Source organism: Giraffa tippelskirchi, chromosome 1 (assembly GCF_054371585.1).
Source record: "Giraffa tippelskirchi isolate mGirTip1 chromosome 1, T2T-mGirTip1v1.2.pri, whole genome shotgun sequence".
In the NCBI taxonomy this organism is placed as follows: Eukaryota; Metazoa; Chordata; class Mammalia; order Artiodactyla; family Giraffidae; genus Giraffa; species Giraffa tippelskirchi.
The window spans coordinates 157,631,058-157,652,919 of NC_137275.1; the positions used below are offsets into that span (position 1 = coordinate 157,631,058).

General features: G+C 37.2%; 1 protein-coding gene across 3 annotated transcripts in view; it reads left to right on the forward strand.

Annotated features, from left to right (window-relative positions):
- Window positions 1–21,862, forward strand: part of BRD10 (bromodomain containing 10) — a 102,700-nt gene that overhangs the window by 1,233 nt on the left and 79,605 nt on the right. The gene's annotated exons all lie outside the window — the stretch shown is intronic.

Genomic DNA, 21,862 nt, shown 5'->3' on the forward strand with positions numbered 1-21,862 from the left:
ATAGTGTTATTAAATGGTTAACAGTTCCTGTGGCATATTCTTGGTTTTTTCTCTCAGCCTCATCTGAGAGGACTGAATTTTTGTATCAACACAAAAATTTTAATACGCTTAGGATGTTAGTGTTTATTCTCCCAGAAGTCATAGGCAAGTCAGGTGGCTCAACTCTCTCGGTACATTCTAGGTGAGTGGGTGTGCTTAGTCGCTCAGTCGTGTCCGACTCTTTGCGACCCTATCGACTGTACCCCGCCAGGTCCTCTGTCCATGGGGATTCTCCAGGCAAGAATACTGGAGTGGGTTGCCATGCCCTCCTCACACTCTAGGTATACTCCACCCGTATGTCTACTCAATTATTTTTACTTTGTAAGAAGTGATAATGTAACACAGGAGGCTACCAAAATAAACATATTAATTTATAATTCTGTGATTGATAGGAGCCAATTGAATTTCTGTAGCGGAAATTCGTCAGGAATAAAAAAGTAATTGAAAGTTGTTGGAAATTGTGGTTGAAGTGATCCAGTTGTTTGACCCTGACCCTTTACTAGTGGAAGTGAACTTGCAAGTCACTTACCTTTTTGGCCTCAGTTTCCTCATCTATAAAATGAGGATAATGACAGTACCTAATTAATGGGGTTGCTGTTTATTAAATGCATTAATAAATGTAAAGTCGAATGTGCCAGTCCCATATAGTTAGCTCAAGATAAGTTTTAACCATTGTAATACTAATAGTGGTAGTTGAATAAATTGAATATTCTCATATCTGAAACTGAGACGTGTGTGAGGGCTTTTATCCAAAAGCTCCTGAAAAGTTATGTTAACTTTTCTGTCCTTGATTTATAATTGTAATTTTAAAATAATCTAATCTGTCTCTGGCTTCCAATTATGCTGTTTTCGAGACTACCAGTGACTTCTTTCACTGAAAACAATGGTTAACTTAGTGCTTGACTCATTAGGGTGGCTCTGTTTAAACTAAGGAACCTCTTCTTGAATCTTTTCTTAATACTGAATTATTTGGTAATAGAATAATTCACAAATTTGTATATTACTTTTAATACTTTATTTAGTGGCGTTTTATTTGTGTAGTGTGTTTGTTACCCTTGTCCTCACAGTGTTTTATAGTTACGGCTCACATAAGAAACAGTCCATTCACATTATTTTTAAGTAGTAAAATATATTCCAAGTTGATGTCACAAGATTTTAGATGTGGAAGAAGCCATAGAGTTTATCTAGTCCAAGCATCTAGTTTTACAGATTAGAAACAGGAATTTAGAATGAGGCTAGATAATGACTGCATGAAAGTCCTAAGAAGTTGCAAATAGGTTTGAATACAGGTGTTTCCAGAACCGTTGTGTGTGTAAGTATTTAAGTCCTGCAAAAGAGCAGGGAGACCGTTTCTCTTTTACATAAAGATTAATTTCTGAATGTTTTGAATCATTCCTAATGACTAATGTTCAAAATACTGTATTACCATATCATCTAATAGCATCCATACTTAAAACATTCTTTTGTTTATAAACACAATAATGTATTTCTGATGTTCTTAGTCCAGGAGAGATAAAATTCTTGCAGTTTAGTAGTAAATAGTAACATGATGATCTCAAAGAGGTAATTAAAGCTTTTTGAGTCCCTCACTTTTTTTGTATTTGATATGTACAAACATTTTGTAAATAATAGGCTTGACAAACCACAGTTGTAGATCTAGGAAATCATTTCCTTTTCTGTACTAGCCTAAAATCCGAGTCGTTACTAAATAAATGCTTTGAGTGAGCACCACTTCAAGAAAAGCATAGATTGTAACTTTGGTATGCAATTAGGATATTTAGATGCTCCAGAACAATACTCTATAGATTGTCCACGTGAGTATGATTTTCAGCAAATAGATGATTCAAGATACCTTATTTCTAAATAAGTGGTGTATCATATTTTAGTAATAAAAAACACTTAGATATTTGTTCTCTTTTGTCTTCTCATATGTATTTGTAAGATACTGAATTAACCCTTATTTTCAAATTTAAGGAGAATTTTACAGCTGCTTCATATATTACTGAGCAAGAAATGAGGTACATCAGACAGAGAGGGTGTCCCATTATTGCAGAGCAGTCTGGTGGCATGTACCTTGGGCAGATTGTATAACTTGAATCTCAGTGTTTTCATCTGAGCTGTGAAAGTATTGATTGCACAAATGTGTATCTGTCAGAACTAGACATTCAGATATCAGAAGAGAGGTTTTCTACTCTTTTAAGTGATATATAGTTGAGTAGGGAAAAAGACACTTAAAAAGATTGATGATGCTACAATATAATGGAGTTAAAAGGTATAGAGAAGTTTATACTTGAACTATTTCTTAAAGAAGTTGCAGATTGCTTCTGGATTTTCTTAGAGGGTTTGAGAGAGACGTTCCAGAATATTGAACTACAGGAAATGCAAGGCATGGGATAACAAGGTGTTTCTGGGAACTACAGGTACTTCCTATGGCTACAGTATGGTCTCCAGGGTAGTGTCTGCTTTTCAGCAGGTATGCAGGATGATCAGCTGGGGAGAAGGAAGAAAATGTTACAACTTTAGTATATTTTATTTTTATTTTATCCTGTTAACATTTCTAAGTTTTTTGGTTTGCGTCTTGTGTTTATGATAGTACTACGTGTATATGATCTACAAATGACATTTTACCATATGTAATTATATTAGTAATATATAACAATATGTTTTATACATATAATATTTGTGATAGAACTACGACTAAGACTAGCATATCTAGTCTCACAGTTACATATTTTAGAAAGGATCTCATTCATGTATTTGAGACAACTGAGGGCTTCCCAGGTGGCGCTAGTGGCAAAGAATCCACCTGCCAATGCCGGAGACGCCAGAGATACGGTTGAATCCCTGGGCTGGGAAGATCCTCTGGAGTAGGAAATGGCAACCCACTCCAGTGTTCTTGCCTGGAAAATCCAATAGATAGAGGAGCCTGGTGGGCTACAGTCCATGGGGTCACAGAGAGTCAGACTTAACTGAACACGCTTTTTAAAAAATAATCATTGAATGAAGCCCACACACCCACGAGGGAAGTAGCAATTAGCATTAAGGAATAGGGAGAAAATCATCTAATAAGTGGAAAGGAATAGAAAATACGTAATAGGAAGTTATGCCTAATAAGAATTTTTGCCTCTTCTGAATTTTAAAGTATATTTTTGAATGCTTTTAAATTTTAAAATATTTTTGAAAGCTTTGAGAATATTACTATGTAGTTTTAATAAGTTGTAATTACAGAATAGGCATCACCAGTGACCCCAACAGAGCTGAACTTGAAGTTTTAGTTTTGGCCATTTAAAATAATATTTTGGTGAAAATAAGCTTGAACATGATATATCTTTGTTGATTTCTGAGTTAAGTTGCTGTGAAAGAGAGGCACATATAATGGGTTATTAAAAAAAAAAGGCTTTCTTAAAATACAGGTAAAGATAACTTAGTTTTGTAATTGCTTTTTAGTCAGGCATGAAAATACAAAAGCATCATTATGAAGCCTCAGAAGTTTAAAAACAGAGGTTTCCAAGTACAAGTAGTAATTGAACTACATATGGATTTTGTGCATTGATTTTAATCTCTTTCTTAGTTAAATTTGAAATTTGTTGGCTTGCTTATTCTCAACTCAGATCAAAACCCAGAAATTAACTGGGGATTTTAACAAGGTGTTTCTTATTCCCTAGTAGTTCAACTCCCACTGGACTGTGTAATTCTATCTTTTTTATGTAAATCTTTAAAAATTGAGTATCTTTGGTAATAGAATCTGGATTTACTTCTTGTTCAGAATTATAGAATGTTAGTGCTTGATACGCCATGTAGTTTTATTTATTATACTTGCCTTTCTTTAAAAAAAGTGCTATTTAAGAAGATTCAGAAAATGTTTTAAGTGCAGTGATGAACGACAGTGGAAGGATTTCAACTAATAAGACAGTTTTTGAGCTCCTGCTTTGTTCTGTGACTTAAGGGACGGTTCTTGGCGCAAGAGGTTTACGTACACAGTTATGGTAAAGGGTTAAAATATGTTAAAACTGATTTTCGGACTTGATTCATTGTCAAAACACCTGGAAGTCATGGGACTGTTTACAGTGAATCCTGAGATATCGATATATTTAGTTGTATGATTTTTTGCTAGAAGATACAAAAGACTTACAAAAAAATACAAAAAAATTATGGGAGGAAACCCTTAATGATGAGATTCTGCCTTGCACTTCAGATTTTTCTCCCTACAAAATGGGAAAACATAATCATTTTTGGATTTTTGGTGGTATATGTTGATTTTGATGCAGTTGGAAATCTGCATCTAACTTGACCCTGTGTAGACCCTCCATATACTTTATTGTTGTTCTGTCGCTCAGTCATATCTGACTCTTTGGGACCCCATCGATTGCAGCACGCCAGGCTTCCCTGTCCTTCACCGTCTTCCGAAGTTTGCTCAAACTGATGTCCATTGAGTCAGTGATGCCATGCAACCATCCCTTCCTCTGTTGTCCCCTTTTTCTCCTGCCCTCAATCTTTCTTAGCATCAGGGTCTTTTCCAGTGAGTTGGCTCTTCTCATCAGGTGGCTGTAGTATTGGAGCTTCAGCTTCAGCATCAGTCCTTCCAATGAGTATTCAGGGTTGATTTCCTTTAGGATTGATTGGTTTGATCTCCTTGTAGTCCAAGGGACTCTTAGGAGTCTTCTCCAACATCACAGTTCAAATGCATGTACTTGCTGCTGCTGCTGCTGCTAAGTCACATCAGTTGTGTCCGACTCTGTGCGACCCCATAGACGGCAGCCCACCAGGCTCCTCCGTCCCTGGGATTCTCCAGGCAAGAATACTGGAGTGGGTTGCCATTTCCTCCGGTGCATGAAAGTGAAAAGTGAAAGTGAAGTCGCTCAGCCATGTCCAACTCTTTGCGACCCCATGGGCTGCAGCCTACCAGGCTCCTCCGTCCATGGGGTTTCCCAGGCAGGAGTACTGGAGTGGGGTGCCATTGCTTTCTCCGCATGTACTTGGTTCCTCCCTATCCGGGGTTCTGAATCTGCAGATTCAACCAGCTGAATCCAACAGAAGACTGTGTAGTGCTGTAGTATTTACTGTTGAAAAAGATCTGTTTTTAAGTGGACTCAAGCAGTTAAAGCATCTGTTGTTCAAGGATTAACTATATATTCTAAGGGTGCATTCTTTGAGGACTACTGTGATGAGCTTTATTATAGAGTTTTATGAAAGTACAGAGGAGGGATCAACTACTCGAAGGAGGTATTGAAAAAAATACTTTATTAGATTTTATTTTAGAGGTCATAATTTTGAAAGGTGAGTAGACTATTGACAGGTGAAGTTGAAGAGTTCATGAAACAATTATTTGACCTATCCTATGATGGGTAGTTTGTGAACCCCTGTGGTTACAATGATAAACATGACTTTATCCCTTATTTCAAGGTGGTAGGTAAACAAACAGTTATATGTATGGAGGCAGGAGAGGGCATATTGCAGAGGAGTGGTTTATATCCAGTGGTTGGTTACTGTATCGAATGATGAGAGCCTGTAGTGGCAGATAAGTCTAGAAAGATAAGCTGGGACTAATTATGGAGGATTCGTTCAAAAAGACCCTGATGCTGGGAAAGATTGATGGCAAAAGGAGAGGGGGATCACAGAGGGTGAGATGGTTAGATAGTATCACCGACTCAATGGGCAAGAATTTGAGCAAATTCAGGGAGATAGTGAAGGACAGGGAAGCCTGGTGTGCTGCAGTCCATGGGGTCACAAAGAGTCAGACACAACTTAGTGACTGAACAACAACAGTACTCGCAGAGGACCTTGGTTGCTTGCTAAGGAATTTGTAATGTAGGCAGTATGGATTCATCACAGTTTTTAGCTAAGGGAGTGACATGATTGTACTACTATTTTGAGGTTTGAAGGCTAAAATGGAAGAAGATAGAATGAAGGAAACCTATTAAAAGGCTCTTGAGTTAATACCATCAAGAAATAATAAGCAGTAGAAATAAATAGGCGGATAAAGCTATAAGAGAAGTAAATTCCACAAGTAAAAGTAGTACAGTAGCAAGCTACTGGATGCGGGTGTGATGGAGAAGATGATGTCCAAAATATGAATAAATTTGTGCCCAAGTGATTGTGATGCTGAGGGAATGTGAAAGGAGGCATGCATTTGAAGATACATAGCTGAGAATTATTAGAAGGCTGAATATGGAGCTCAGCAGAGTGACTTGTGCTAGATTAGAGGTGTTTAACTAGGAATTAACCTGCAAAAGGAGAATAGTTGAAGAAATGGGAGGGAATAAGATTGCCCAAGATAGAGTCCAGTAAAAATACAAGGGGATCCAAGATAGAACCTTGTGTAAGGATTTGTCTTCAATTTGGAAAGATTAGAAAAATATGATTAAAGTGTGTATAATGTATATTAAAAGTTGAAATGCTTAATTGAGAAAAGGCAGTTAATGAAGCTTCAGAGAGTTTATTCTGGAATAAATAAGGCCTTCCCTGGTCTCTCAGTGGTAAAGAATCTGCCTGCCAGTGCAGGATAACACAAGTTCAGTCCCTGGTCCAGGAAGATCCCACATGCCATGAAGCAGCTAATAAGCCTGTGCACCAAAAAAAAAAACGTTGTGGGATAAATGAAAGGTATCAGTTGAAATACAATAAAGTTACAGGCTTTAGTATTTTAGGAGATTTTGTTCCATTTGAAAATGATTTAGATCTAATACAGTAAAAAAATGCTCTAATAGACTGTAAGGTGTTTTGCCTCAAAGTTTGTTTCTCATTGTATTTGTGCCCTTGTAATTATGTTTATTTCTAAGAAAAATAATTAGAGCAAGGAAAAGAAATCATGTTTTTGGAGAGAATTATGTTCTTTTTGTATTTGTGTTTTAGCTCTCAAATGATCTCTAGGTTCTCTCCACAAGAGTAGAGAACAAATAATAGCTGTTTTCATTTCCAAGGAACTTCCACAATAATATGAATCTTTAAAATGTATTTTAAATTACTTGAAGAGGTTGTTCTTCTTTTTTAATGGGAAGCACTAATAAACCCCAGTGGTGGTATTATCTGATAACCAAGCCCTTTGTTACATCATCTTCCACTTGGGACCAGTGAATGTTCCACAGTTAATTGTGCTTAAAATCAAGATGTTAAATATATACACTTTGAAAAAAAAGACTTATGAAAACCAATAAAGTGTTAATAGTGGTTATTCATTTTACTTTTAAAATTTTCTATGTGTCAGACTTTCTGTGATAAGCACATTACTTTTATAGTTAATAAAAGATTATATTTAAAGGAAATTAGAATCTACAGCTTTGAAAAAGAATTGGGTTAAAAATATGTATCATCAAAGTTGTAAGACAGTACAGTCATGTTAGATACTGTAACTGGGTGGTGTAACTGTGGGTGATTGATTTTCCTGTCCACTTTGTACTTTTTTTTTTTTATAATATGTGCGTGCGTGCTAAGTTGCTTCAGTCATGTCTAACTCTGCAATCCCATGGACTGTTGCCCCCCAGGCTCCTCTGTCCATGGAATTCTCCAGGCAAGAATACTGGAGTGGGTTGCCATGCCCTCCTCCAGGAGATCTTCTGGACCCAGGGATCAAACTTGTGTCTTTTACGTCTCCTGCACTGGCAGGCGGGTTATTTTACCACTAGCACCACCTGGGAATCCCTGATCATGTGTTATTGTTGTTACTTTTTATAATATCATTCAAAATATAAAATCTTCGGATTTTGTAGGTGCAGTTTGAAATGCTTGAAAATAGCTAGTACTAAGAACTCATTTCAAGCTTTCATATTTAAAGCTTTTGAGTAGAGCCATCTGAATGTACTTTCAGACAAAAATAACTCTTCCGATAGCTTGTTTTATATCTCAGTGGTAGTATATCTGGAAATTCAGGCTTGTTCATTTCTCTCTAGGCATCCCTCTAAAAGATTAAAAAAGATGAGAATACAGATTGAGATAAACTAGTTTAAGGTAAAACTATTTACCTCTTGTTATACTGGTAAGTACTACTTTACTAATACTGCTCTGTTGTGGAAGTTTAAGCCTTCTAAGTTAGAATCAGTGAAAAAAACTTTGTCAAGATATAATTGCAGAAAGTATTTGAACTGACTGTTTAGCACATAAAGTGTTTTGGAGAGCTTCTCTTTCCAAAAGATATCCCCCTTTCTCCTTCAGATATGTCTCATCTGCTAGACATAAGGTTTCTTTCAAACAGTAACATGCCGGTTTATAATTACTACAGTTTAAGTTTGCAAAAGCTTTAAAGGTAAATAGTTTTGTTTCACTTCTACAATTTATACTAGCCTAGTACATTGACTTTTATGGTAATGATGTATGTACATTTTCAGTTTTTTAAGGTTGAAATTAGAAAGAAGATCTCTTACAAAATGTGCATGTAGGTAGAATATTGGAATTACTTTCCCTGTGGCATTTCCTGCTTTATGTTCTTAAACTTGTTTTCAAATTCAGTGGTAGCTTACTTAACAAATTCAGCAAGGTATACCAAGATTCTGCTAAATATATAACTCCTAGTGAATTCAGGGTCTGTTCTTATGTCTTCATAACATAAGAACAAATCCATTTCATTTGGCACTGAGGAGAGAAACAGATCATCTCAAAAACTTATATTACACAGAAGCGTTTCCCCGTAGACATAAATGTGGATTGTTTTCATGTTCGCCCACGAGCCCAATTTTTAACATGTGAGTTACTAAAATTGGAAGATAAAAATATTGAAATATCAGTACACAAAATAGAAGGCATATTTTATATCTATCTTCAAATTCTTGTGCTTGAGAAAAAGCAGATTTAAATTTGACTCTTCCCACAGATAAGCTCATTTTCTGTCTCCCTCACTTTCTACTCTGTTGCTACCTTATATGCAAGCCTTTCCCTCTGTCTGGTCAGTCTCTATCCTTAACCTTCTTTGTCTTCCTTCATAGCATTTATTGCAACCTAATATATAATATGATTTAATTATATATCTTTTTCTCCTGTCTCACTAGAATATAAAATCTATGCAGGCAGGGACTTTTTCTGCTTGGCTTGTTACTATTGACTTCTATAAGTGTTGATTAAAAATTAAGTAGTAGGTAGCTATAAGTTGTACTGGTCATTTTAAAAGGTTTTGGGGCTGTGCCTCTCAGAGTATTTCCTAAATCACCAGCATTAGAATTGTGTTAAAGGCAGAGACCTTGTCCCCAGAATAGCATACTTTAATCTGTTAACCCAGTATCTCTGGGTGGGGATAAGGCAGCTACATTTTTAATAAACTGCTAAATGATTTTTATGGAAAATAAAGTTCCAGAACTAATACTTCAGGATATAGTAGTAACACTGTTTCATGATTGATTTCACCTCAGAATTTAAAATTTCTTTCATTGAAATTTTTTTTTTTTAATCACTGCTTTTACACTTGTCAGCCTTTAGTCAGAATGAAGGGAAGGTAGGAGAGAATTAAGAAGCAGATTTCATATAGTCATGTGTTCTGGTGAAATACGTACAGCTTGAAGAAGTAGTAACAAGTGAGGGATAGTGTTGGGGGAGGGGCAGGGACACATGATACTAGGTGTTTGCATTTCTATTCCTTTGAAAAAGAATGGAGAGACCTTGAAAGTCACATGTGTTATCATAGAATATTACACAGAGCAATCTCTAGAATTAAAATATTCTATGAGTAATTGCTGTTACATAGGGCTAATGTGTTAAATAGTATCAGAATTTTTAAAAGCCTGAAATTAAAGATCCAAGATTCTATTCCTGTCACTTAAGGACAGGAATAGAATATGCATTTAAGCCTATTTGCATGATCTTACATCATAAATCAGCTGTGGATAATAATGGTATTCTTTGTGTTTCTTATTTGATTTTGGGGAGCAATGAAAAGAGATCTAGGTTAGCTCTCATAGCTTTGCTCTGCACTATATCAGGCAAAGTAATGTACTGGTTGACCTCATAGTCTTTTGTTTTTTAAATTTTGTATTTCTCTTTTATAGTTCAGTTTGAGTTCTAAGCCTTTATAATATTTAAAAATTTTAATTAGAGTTCTAAAACATCCCTACTCATACTGTATGCAAAAGTGTGTGTGAGAGTGTGGACTGGTGCCTACATTTTATCTAGGGAGAGGGTACAAAACTTTTTCTTAGGTCAGCAGCAGAGCACAGACCCAAAAAAGTTAAGAACTGTAATTTTAAGACACAGAATTAACAAACATTCAATAAGTTATGATGATGTTTGGTTAAAGTAGAGAAAATTCCAATTAAATGAAGGAAGAATTAGGCTTTTAACAGAAATAACAGAATTTGAACAGTACCTGAAGATAGTATTACATTATGCCCGTGTTTATACTATTTGGTGTTCAGAGAGACTTGTTTATTAAGTAGTAGTTTTGCTCTGCATTAAATTAAGAGGAAAAATGTTTCAGAAATAGCCCCCTTGGTATTCTAGAGCTCTGAGTTAATATATGACTTACTGTACTGAGGATGTCTTAACTTTGGGAGTAAAGTGAGTTTAACTCTGGTTTTGCCACCGACACTTGTTTTGAACAAATCCAGTTTCCACTTGTTGCCATTAACTTCCATCAAATTCAGAGCAATTTCAAAACATCAGTAGTGTCTTCGTTTCTACTTCTCTTCTTTTTTCTATGTCTAGTGAAATCCTAGTTATTATCTGAGGCTCAGCTCCGATTTTACCTCTTCTATGAAGCCTGATACAGAATTGTTTTTTCACTGCATTCCATGATTCTTCGCTTTGCATTTGGTTATAGCTCTTAAAAATTCTATGGTAGTTATGTGTCTGTCTGTATTGTGATATTAATTGTTTGGTAATTCTTCAGTTAATGAAATAAATGAGTTTATCAAAATCAAATAAATACTCAGTTATATCAAGTCAGAATTGCTGCTTTTTAAAAAATATTCAGCAAATTTGTTGTCTCCTAAGGAGAATTGCACAATTTCTTCCTTTTTGTTTCAGCTTGGGTTAGGTATATTCCTCTGTTCTTAACCCACTTTTTGTATTCATATGATTTGTATTGAAGTTTTTGAATATCATGATATTGAAGCTATCTGTTTGCCCCACCAAGTTTAAGATTTTGTGATGCTTTTGTATTTCTAGAAACCAGCTCTTCAAGGGCAGAGAAACTCAGCATATATTAATTAAGTTGAATTCAGATACCATATCCTCTCTTGAAGGATGGATACAAGAAATAAAAGCATAATGGAAGGTAGTGTATGGTTAATGTAGAAAGATGGGTAATGTTCCTTATATTCAACATATATTTACAATGCTTATTTGATTGGCAGTGTAGAAGGGTTCAAGATGAAAATGGGAAGACAGAAGCTGATAAACTAAGTTGATGTGGAGGTCATTCCGGGCAACAAGAATAGCATACTCAAAAGTGCAGAGGCAACAAAGTCACTGTATGTAGTTAGGGAATGGTCAGTAGTTTAGTTTGGCTAGAGTGCTAGTTATATATAGAAAAGTAATGACAGCTGTGCCTGGAAGGGCCAGATTATGGAGCCAGATCATAAAGGGTCTAATATGCTGTGCTAATAGAGAGTTTGATATTCCTTGTTAGTGAGTTATTAAGTTAAAAGCTTTTAAGCTAGAGAATTACGGGAGACACATAGATGGGATGAATTAGAAGAGAAAACTAACATCAGTTTGATGTTTTCCCATCCCTTAATTTTAAGCTTAGTTAATGGATTTTAATTTTGCATTTGACTTTGCTTCTTTTAGCAGATTTGGTGAAGGATTAAATAGAAATGTATCTATTTACATGAAAGGATTTTTTATTAGGCAAAAATCTTAGAATAATGCTAGAAAGAAGAGATAATATTTTCTTTTGCTAAATAATTTGGATAATGTGCCATGTTTACATATCTAAATAATTTAAGTTGGACTTAGTTTTGTTTCTTTAAGTGGATAATTTCAGTCTTCCAGTTTTCAAGGGAAAAAATTATGTTAAATACAGAATTTTACCTATTTAAATTACTGTATCTTCCAGTTATTTTCTACAACTTTGTTTACCAGTAACCAAAAAAAAAAAAATGAATACGACAGATATAATTATTACATTGCAAGTACATATTGACAATATCAGCTAGTTATGCTTAATTTGTCAGCTTGAATTTTATAGACCCAAACCTGTATTTGTAACTGAAAGGTACTTATAAGAAATAATCTTAAAATAAACATCATAACAAGCTAAATAAAACATTTTTAGAAAAAATTAATTATGTTAAATATGACATTATTTCATGGTGAGCCAGAGAGCACTGAGCAAGTGTGCTGCTGCTGCTGCTAAGTTGCTTCAGTCATGTCTGACTCTGTGCGACCCCATAGACAGCAGCCCACCAGGCTCCACTGTCCATGGGATTTTCCAGGCAAGAGTACTGGAGTGGGTTGCCATTGCCTTCTCCAATGCATGAAAGTGAAAAGTGACAGTGAAGTCGCTCAGTCGTGTCCGACTCTTTGAGACCCCATGGACTGCAGCCTACCAGGCTCCTCCGTCCATGGGATTTTCCAGGCAAGAGTACTGGAGTGGGTTGCCATTGCCTTCTCTGGAACAAGTGTGAGAACCATTAATATCCTTCAGTTTCTCTGAATCCCTGGTAATGATGCAACTGCCTATACATTAGTAAGTTCCTCTACTTACTAATTCCATGGTAGGGAATTTGGTTGATAGTGAAATTGAAATTAACTGTTATTTTTAAAGTTTTTTTTGGCAAGTGTGTAAATGATAGGATAACTGAGATCTATTTTTAATTTTTTCAGTTCAGTTCAGTCACTAAGTCATATCCAACTCTTTGCAGCCCCATGGACTGCAACATGCCAGGCCTTCCTGTCTATCACCAACTCCTGGAGTTTACTCAAACTCATGTCCGTTGAGTCGGTGATGCTACCCAACGAACTCATCCTCTGTCGTCCCCTTCTGCTCCTGCTTTCATTCTTTCCCAGCATCAGGGTCTTTGCCAATGAGTCAGTTCTTCACATTAGGTAGCCAAAGTATTGGAGTTTCAGCTTCAGTATCAGTCCTTCCAGTGAATATTCAGGACTGATTTCCTTTAGGATGGACTGGTTGGATCTCATTGCAGTCCAAGGGACTCTCAAGAGTCTTCTCCAACACCACAGTTCAAAAGCATCAATTCTTTGTCGCTCAGCTTTCTTCATGCTCCAACTCTCACATCTATACATGACTATTGGAAAAACCTTAGCTTTGACTAGATGGATCTTTGTTGGCAAAATAACGTCTCTCCTTTTTAATATGCTGTCTAGGTTGGTCATAAATTTTCTTCCAAGGAATAAGTGTCTTTTGATTTCATGGCTGTAGTCACCATCTGCAGTGATTTTGGAACCCCCCAAAATAAAGTTGGTCACTGTTTCCATTGTTTCCCCATCTATTTGCCATGAAGTGATGGGACCAGATGCCATGATCTTAGTTTTCTGAATGTTGAGTTTTAAGCCAACTTTTTCACTCTCTTCTTTCACTTTCATCAACAGGCTCTTAGTTCTTCTTCACTTTCTGCCATAAGGGTGGTGTCATCTGAGTATCTGAGGTTATTGATATTTCTCTCAGAAATCTTGATTCCAGCTTGTGCTTCATCCAGCCTGGCATTTCACAGGATGTATTCCACATATAAGTTAAGTAAGCAGGGTGACAGTATACAGCCTTGACGTACTCCTTGCCTGATTTGGAATCAGTCTGTTGTTCCATGTCCAGTTCTAATTGTTGCTTCCTGACCTACATACAGATTTCTCAGCAGGCAAGTCAGGAGGTCAGGTATTCCCATCTCTTTAAGAATTTTCCACAGTTTGTTGTGATCCACACAATCAAAGGCATTGACGTAGTCAATAAAGCAGATGTAGATGTTTTTCTGGAACTCTCTTGCTTTTTCGATGATCCAACGGATGTTGGCAGTTTGATCTCTGGTTCCTCTGCCTTTTCAAAATCCAGCTTGAACATCTGGAAGTTCACGGTTCACATACTGTTGAAGCCTGGCTTGGAGAATTTTGAGCATTACTTTGTTAGCTTGTGAGATGAGTGCAATTGTGCGACAGTTTGAACATTCTTTGGCATTGCCTTTCTTTGGGATTGGAATGAAAACTGACCTTTTCCAGTCCTGTGGCCACTGCTGCATTTTCCAAATTTGCTGGAATATTGAGTGCAGCACTTTCACAGCATCATCTTTTAGGATTTGAAATAGCTCAACTGGAATTCCATCACCTCCACTAGCTTTGTTCATAGTGATGCTTCCTAAGGCCCACTTGACTTCGCATTCCAGGATATCTGGCTCTGGGTGAGTGATCACACTATCTTGATTATCTGGGTCATGAAGATCTTTTTTGCATAGTTCTTCTGTGTATTCTTGCCACCTCTTCTTAATATTTTCTGCTTCTGTTAGGTCCATACCATTTCTGTCCTTTATTGAGCCCATCTTTGCATGAAATGTTCCCTTGGTATCTCTAATTTTCTTGAAGAGATCTCTGGTTTTTCCCATTCTGTTGTTTTCCTCTATCTCTTTGTATTGATCACTGAGGAAGGCTTTCTTATCTCTTCTTGCTATTCTTTGGAACTCTGCATTCAGATGAATATATGTTTCCTTTTCTCCTTTGCCTTTAGCTTCTCTTCTGTTCACACCTATTTGTAAGGCCTCCTCAGACAACCATTTTGCCTTTTTGCACTTCTTTTTCTTGAGGATGGTCTTGATCCCTGTCTCCTGTACAATGTCACGAACCTCCATCCACAGTTCTTCAGGCACTCTGTCGATCCGATCTAATCGTTTGAATCTATTTGTCACTTCCACTGTATAATCGTAAGGGATTTGATTTAGGTCATACCTGAATGGTCTAGTGGTTTTCCCTACTTTCTTCCATTTAAGTCTGAATGTGGCAATAATAATAATAATGAGTTCATAATCTGAGTCACAGTCCGCTCCCAGTCTTGTTTTTGGTGACTGTATAGAGCTTCTCCATCTTTGGCTGCAAAGAATATAATCAGTCTGATTTTGATACTGACCATCGGGTGATGTCCATGTGTAGAGTCTTCTCTTGTGTTGTTGCAAGAGGGTGTTTGCTATGACCAGTGCATTCTCTTGGCAAAACTCGGTTAGCCTTTGCCCTGCTTCGTTTTGTACTCCAAGGCCAAATTTGCCTGTTACTCCAGGTATTTCTTGGCTTCCTACTTTTGCATTCCAGTCCCCTGTAATGAAAAGGAAATCTTTTTGGTGTTAGTTCTAGATGGTCTTGTAGGTCTTCATAGAACCGTTTAAATTCAGCTTCTTCAACATTACTGGTTACTTGGATTACTGTGATATTGAATGGTTTGCCTTGGAAACAAACAGAGATCATTCTGTCATTTTTGAGATTGCATCCAAGTACTGTATTTCAGACTCTTTTGTTGGCTATGATGGTTGCTCCATTTCTTTTAAGGGATTCTTTCCCACAGTAGTAGATATAATGGTCATCTGAGTTAAATTCACCCATTCCAGTCCATTTTATTTCGCTGATTCCTAAAATGTTGATGTTCACTCTTGTTTGACCACTCCTGTTTGACCACTTCCAATTTGCCTTGATTCATGGACCTAACATTCCAGGTTCCTACGTAGTATTGCTCTTTACAGCATCGGACTTTACTTCCATCACCAGTCACATCCACAACTGGGTGTTGTTTTTGCTTTGTCTCTGTCTCTTCATTCTTTCTGGAGTTATTTCTCCACTGGTCTGCAATAGCATATTGGGCACCTACTGACCTGCGGAGTTCATCTTTCAGTGAACTCTCTTTTTGCCTTTTCATATTTTTCATGGTGTTCTCAAGGCAAGAATACCGAAATGGTTTGCCATTCCCTTGTCCAGTGGACCATGTTTTGTCAGAACTCTCCACCATGTCCTGTCCATCTTGGGTGGCCCTACATAATATGGCTCATAGTTTCATTGAGTTAGACATGGCTGTGGTCCATGTGATCAGACTGGTTAGTTTTTTGTGATTGTGGTTTTCAGTCTGCCTGCCCTCTGATGGAGAAGGATAAGAGGCTATGGAATCTTCCTGATGGGAAAGACTGGCTGAGGGGAAAACTGGTCTTGTTCTGATGGGCGAGGCCAGGCTCAGTAAATCTTTAATTCAATTTTCTGTTGATGGATGGGGCTGTGTTCCCTCACTATTATCTACCTGGGGCCAAACTATGGTGGGGGCTTCCCTCGTGGCTCAGCCCCTTCCAAAGTGGCTCAGAAGGTAAAGCATCTGCCTGCAATGCAGGAGACCTGGGTTTGATACCTGGGTCAGGAAGATCCCCTGGGGAAGGAAATGGCAACCCACTCCAGTACTCTTCCCTGGAAAATTCCATGGACGGAGGAGCCTGGTGGGCTACAGTCCATGGGGTCGCAAAGAGTTGAACTCGACTGAGCGACTTCACTTTACTTCAGACTATGGTAGAGGTAATGAAGATAATGGTGACCTCCTTCAAAAGGTCCCATGCACTCACTGCTACACTCAGTGCCCCCAACTCTTCAGCAGACCACCACCGAATTAGCATTAAATCCTTTTTTACGAATAGTTGACATTTATTCATTTCTTTCTATATGCTGATTATAATACTTTGCTAAGCACTCTGTATGCTCTTTGAAGTAGACTGGAAACAAATAGAAAATTGTCAAAAAATAAAAATGCAAAATCACCTATCCCATCAGATATCACTTGTTAGTCTTCTTTATCTCATTTGTATATGTATGTATCATTTACTTACACACAAAAAGTTCAATAGAAAATTTGAATTTACCATATGTAGTTTATGTATTTTGCCATATATTCTGCTTATCACTTACTAGATTTGATTTTACTTGTTATTTGATTGTTATGTGTCTATATTGTTACATGTCAGATTACAGGATAGCAACAGTAGGACCCTTTCCTTTAGTGATGGTTTTGTTTTGCTTTGTTTTGTTTGACTCTGTAGTTTCTTCTTCTAAGGTTATTTTTTCATCATGTGGATTAGCCATCTTGTGCTTTGTTTGGCTACCAACAAAAACATGCAAACTGCTTTTAACTAAAAATTAGCATAACTTATTAAGAAATAGCTTGAAGCCATCAGTGATGGCATCATGAATTTGTGAAATTTTTAATAAGAATATATATTAAAACTATTTTTAAATGTTTTCAATCACACAAGTTAGTTCCTAATGTTTTCATTACTGTATTGCTATTCTTTTAAACAATACATGTGATTAACTTGCCAGTTTACAAGAAGGAGTAGCAGCAACCTGCCTTGGCTTCTTTATGCCAGTAATGCCACTCTGTTTGAAAGGCTTTATCTATATTAAGTTATTAATCCCCACAACTCTTGAAGTAATTAATGATTTACATAACCTATTTTACAAATGAAGAAATGAGATACAGGAAAATTAGTTTACCCAAACTAATTAGTGGCAGAACCTGGCTTTGAATCTGTTTAGCTCCAGAGCCCATGTACTTAATCACAGTGCTTGCTGCTTATGATCTAGAGCTGTAGAGATTGTGAGAAAGAAGCCTTTCTACCTGAAAGAGAAGCTGGAGAGAATAGGATCATTAGAGATTTCAGGGTGGAGGGAGCATTTAGATATCTGTGGTGGTGAGATTGACAGTATGTGTTTGCAGTATAAATTATTAAAAACTATGCATATAAAGTGTAACTACTGTGATAATCTAAAGGAAATTGTAACTGTTACACACTGACTTTGCTTAGCAATTCAGTAGTGTTTGTTTTGTCAGTAGTTTATTAATTTAAAAAATAATGTATACATCTTGGTGGCAAAAAATTAAATGGTAGGAGAAGTATTACAGTAAAAATGTCTCCTCTTCATTTGCCTGGTCCCCTACTAAAAGTTAATACTGTCACTAGTTTCTTGTATTCATTTGGATGTCTCAGTTTTTTTTTTTTTTTTTTTCCTGTTTGTGTGAAGTTTTACCAGTTTTTTCTTTTTTTCCTATTGAGGTATAAATTGATTTACAGTATTAGTTTCAGGTGTACAACATACTGATTGAAAATTTTTATACACTGTACTCCGTTTAAAGCTATTATAAAATATAAGCTATATTTCTTATGTTGTACAATATGTCCTTGTAGCTTGTTTATTTTATACTTAGTAGTTGGCATCTATTTAATCCCCTACCCCTATGATTGCCTCTCCCTACTTTCCTGTCTCCACTGGTAAATATTAGTTTGTTTTCTATATCTATGAGTCTGCTTTTGTTTTATTAATTTGTTTTATTTTTTAGATTCCACATATAAGTGATATCACACAGTATTTGTCTTTCTCTGTGTGACTTATTTCACTAAGCATAATACCCTTCAGGTGCATCTGTGTTGTTGCAAATGGTGAAATTTATTCTTTTTTATGGCTCAGTAGTATTCTGTTGTGTATATTTTATACACATACACACAAACCACATCTTTTTTAATCCACTCATCTGTTGATGGACACTTAGGTTGCTGTCATATTTTGGCAGTTGTAAACAATGCTACTATAAACATTGGGATGCAGGTGTCTTTTGACATTAGTGTTTTCATTTTCTTTGAATATATACCCAGGAGTTGAATTGCTGGATCATATGGTTGTTCTATTTTTAGTCTTTTGAGGACTCTCCATACTTGTGCCAGCTGACATTCCCACCAACGGTAGGTAAGGGTTCCCTTTTCTCAATATCCTTGCCAGTATTTGTTATTTATGGTCTTTTTGATAATAGCCATTCTGACAGGTATAAGATGATATCTCATTGTGATTTTGATTTCCATTTCTCTGATGATTAGCAATGTTGAACATCTTTTCATGTGCCTGATAGTCATCTGTATGTGTTATTTGGAAAAATGTCTTATCAGATCTTCCACCCATTTTTAAATTAGTATTGGTGTTTTGATACTGAGCTGTATGAGCTTTTTGTATATTTTGGAGAGTAATCTCTTGTTGGTCACATGGTTTGCAAATATTTTCTCCCAGTGTAGGTTGTCTTTTCACTTTATTGGTGGTTTTCTTTGTTGTGCAAAAGCTTTCAGTTTAGTAAGACCTTGTTTTTAAATTTTTGCTTTTGTTTCCTTTGCTTTAGAAAAGGAAATACTGCTAAAGGAAATATTTAAAAAACATTACCATGGATTATGTCAGAGAATGCTCTTCCTATGTTTTCTTTTGGTAGTTTGATGGTTTTCAATCTTATATTTAGTTGTTTAGTCCATTTTGAGTTTCAGTTAAGTTCAGTGGCTCAGTCGTGTCTGACTCTTTGCGACCCCATAAATTGCAGCATGCCAGGCCTCCCTGTCCATCACCAACTCCCTGAGTCCACCCAAACCCATGTCCCTCAAGTAGGTGATGCCATCCAGCCATCTCATCCTCTGTCGTCCCCTTCTCCTCCTGCCCCCAATCCTTCCCAGCATTAGGGTCTTTTCCTCTTCGCATGAGGTGGCCAAAGTATTGGAGTTTCAGCTTCAACATCAGTCCTTCCGATGAACACCCAGGACTGATCTCCTTTAGGATGGACTGGTTGGATCTCCTTGCAGTCCAAGGGACTCTCAAGAGTCTTCTCCAACACCACAGTTCAAAAGCATCAATTCTTCGGCGCTCAGCTTTCTTCACCATCCAGCTCTCACATCCATACATGACCACTGGAAAAACCATAGCCTTGACTAGACAGACTTTTGTTGGCAAAGTAATGTCTCTGCTTTTAAATATGCTGTCTAGGTTGGTCATAACCTTCCTTCCAAGGAATAAGCGTCTTTTAATTTCATGGCTGCAATCACCATCAGCAGTGATTTTGGAGCCCAAAAAAATAAAGTCTGACACTGTTTGCACTGTTTCCCCATCTGTTTCCCATGAAGTGATGGGACCAGATACCATGATCTTAGTTTTCCAAATGTTGAGCTTTAACCCAACTTTTTCACTCTCCTCTCTCACTTTTCATCAGGAGGCTCTTTAGGTCGTCTTCGCTTTCTGCCATGAGGGTGGTGTCATCTGCATATCTGAGATTATTGATTGGTATTTCTCCTGGCAATCTTGATTCCAGCTTGTGCTTCTTCGAGCCTAGCGTTTCTCATGATGTACTCTGTATAGAAGTTAAATAAGCAAGGTGACAATATACAGCCTTGATGTACTCCTTTTCCTATTTGGAACCAGTCTGTTCCATGTCCAGTTCTAACTGTTGCTTCCTGACCTACATACAGGTTTCTCAAGAGACAGGTCAGGTGATCTGGTATTCCCATGTCTTTCAGAATTTTCCACAGTTTACTGTGATCCACACAGTCAAAGGCTTTGGCATAGTCAATAAAGCAGAAATAGATGTTTTTCTGGAACTCTCTTGCTTTTTCGATGATCCAGCGGATGTTGGCAATTTGATCTCTGGTTCCTCTGCCTTTTCTAAAACCAGCTTGAACATCTGGAAGTTCACGGTTCACATATTGCTGAAGCCTGGCTTGGAGAATTTTGAGCATTCCTTTACTAGTGTGTGAGATGAGTGCAATTGTGCAGTAGTTTGAGCATTCTTTGGCATTGCCTTTTTTGGGATTGGAATGAAAACTGACCTTTTCCAGTCCTGTGGCCACTGCCGAGTTTTCCAGATTTGCTTGCATATTGAGTGCAGCACTTTCACAGCATCATCTTTTAGGATTTGAAATAGCTCAACTGGAATTCCATCACCTGCACTAGCTTTGTTCATAGTGATGCTTTCTAAGGCCCACTTGACTTCACATTCCAGGATGTCTGGGTCTAGGTGAGTGATCACACCATCGTGATTATCTGGGTCGTGAAGATCTTTTTTTGTACAGTTCTTCTGTGTATTCTTGCCACCTCTTCTTAATATCTTCTGCTTCTGTTAGGTCCATACCATTTCTGTCCTTTATTGAGCCCATCTTTGCATGAAATGTTCCCTTGATATCTCTAATTTTCTTGAAGAGATCTCTAGTCTTTCCCATTCTGTTGTTTTCCTCTATTTCTTTGCATTGAACGCTGAGGAAGGCTTTCTTATCTCTCCTTGCTGTTCTTTGGAACTTTGCATTCAGATGGGAATATCTTTCCTTTTCTCCTTAGCTTTTTGCTTCTCTTCTTTTGCCAGCTATTTGTAAGGCCTCCTCAGACAGCCATTTTGCTTTTTTGCATTTCTTTTCCATGGGGATGGTCTTGATCCCTGTCTCCTGTACAGTGTCACGAACCTCTGTCCATAGTTCATCAGGCACTCTATCAGATCTAGTGCCTTAAATCTATTTGTCACTTCCACTGTATAATCATAAGGGATTTGATTTAGGTCATACCTGAATGGTCTAGTGGTTTTCCCTACTTTCTTCAATTTAAGTCTGAATTTAGCAATAAGGAGTTCATGATCTGAGCCACAGTCCTCTCCCCGTCTTGTTTTTGGTGACTGTATAGAGCTTCTCCATCTTTGGCTGCAAAGAATATAATCAGTCTGATTTCGGTGTTGACCATCTGATGATGTCCATGTGTAGGGTCTTCTCTTGTGTTGTTGGAAGAGGGTGTTTGCTATGACCAGTGCGTTCTCTTGGCAAAACTCTATTACCTTTGCTCTGCTTCATTCTGTACTCCAAGGCCAAATTTGCCTGTTACGCCAGGTGTTTCCTGACTTCCTACTTTTGCATTCCAGTCTCGTATAATGAAAAGGACATCTTTTCTGGGTGTTACTTCTAAAAGGTCTTGTAGGTCTTCATAGAACCATTCAAGTTCAGCTTCTTCAGCGTTACTGGTCGGGGCATAGACTTGGATTACCGTGATATTGAATGGTTTGCCTTCTAAATGAACAGAGATCATTCTGTCGTTTTTGAAATTGCATCCAAGTACTGCATTTCGGGCTCTTTTGTTAGCCATGATGGCTACTCCATTTCTT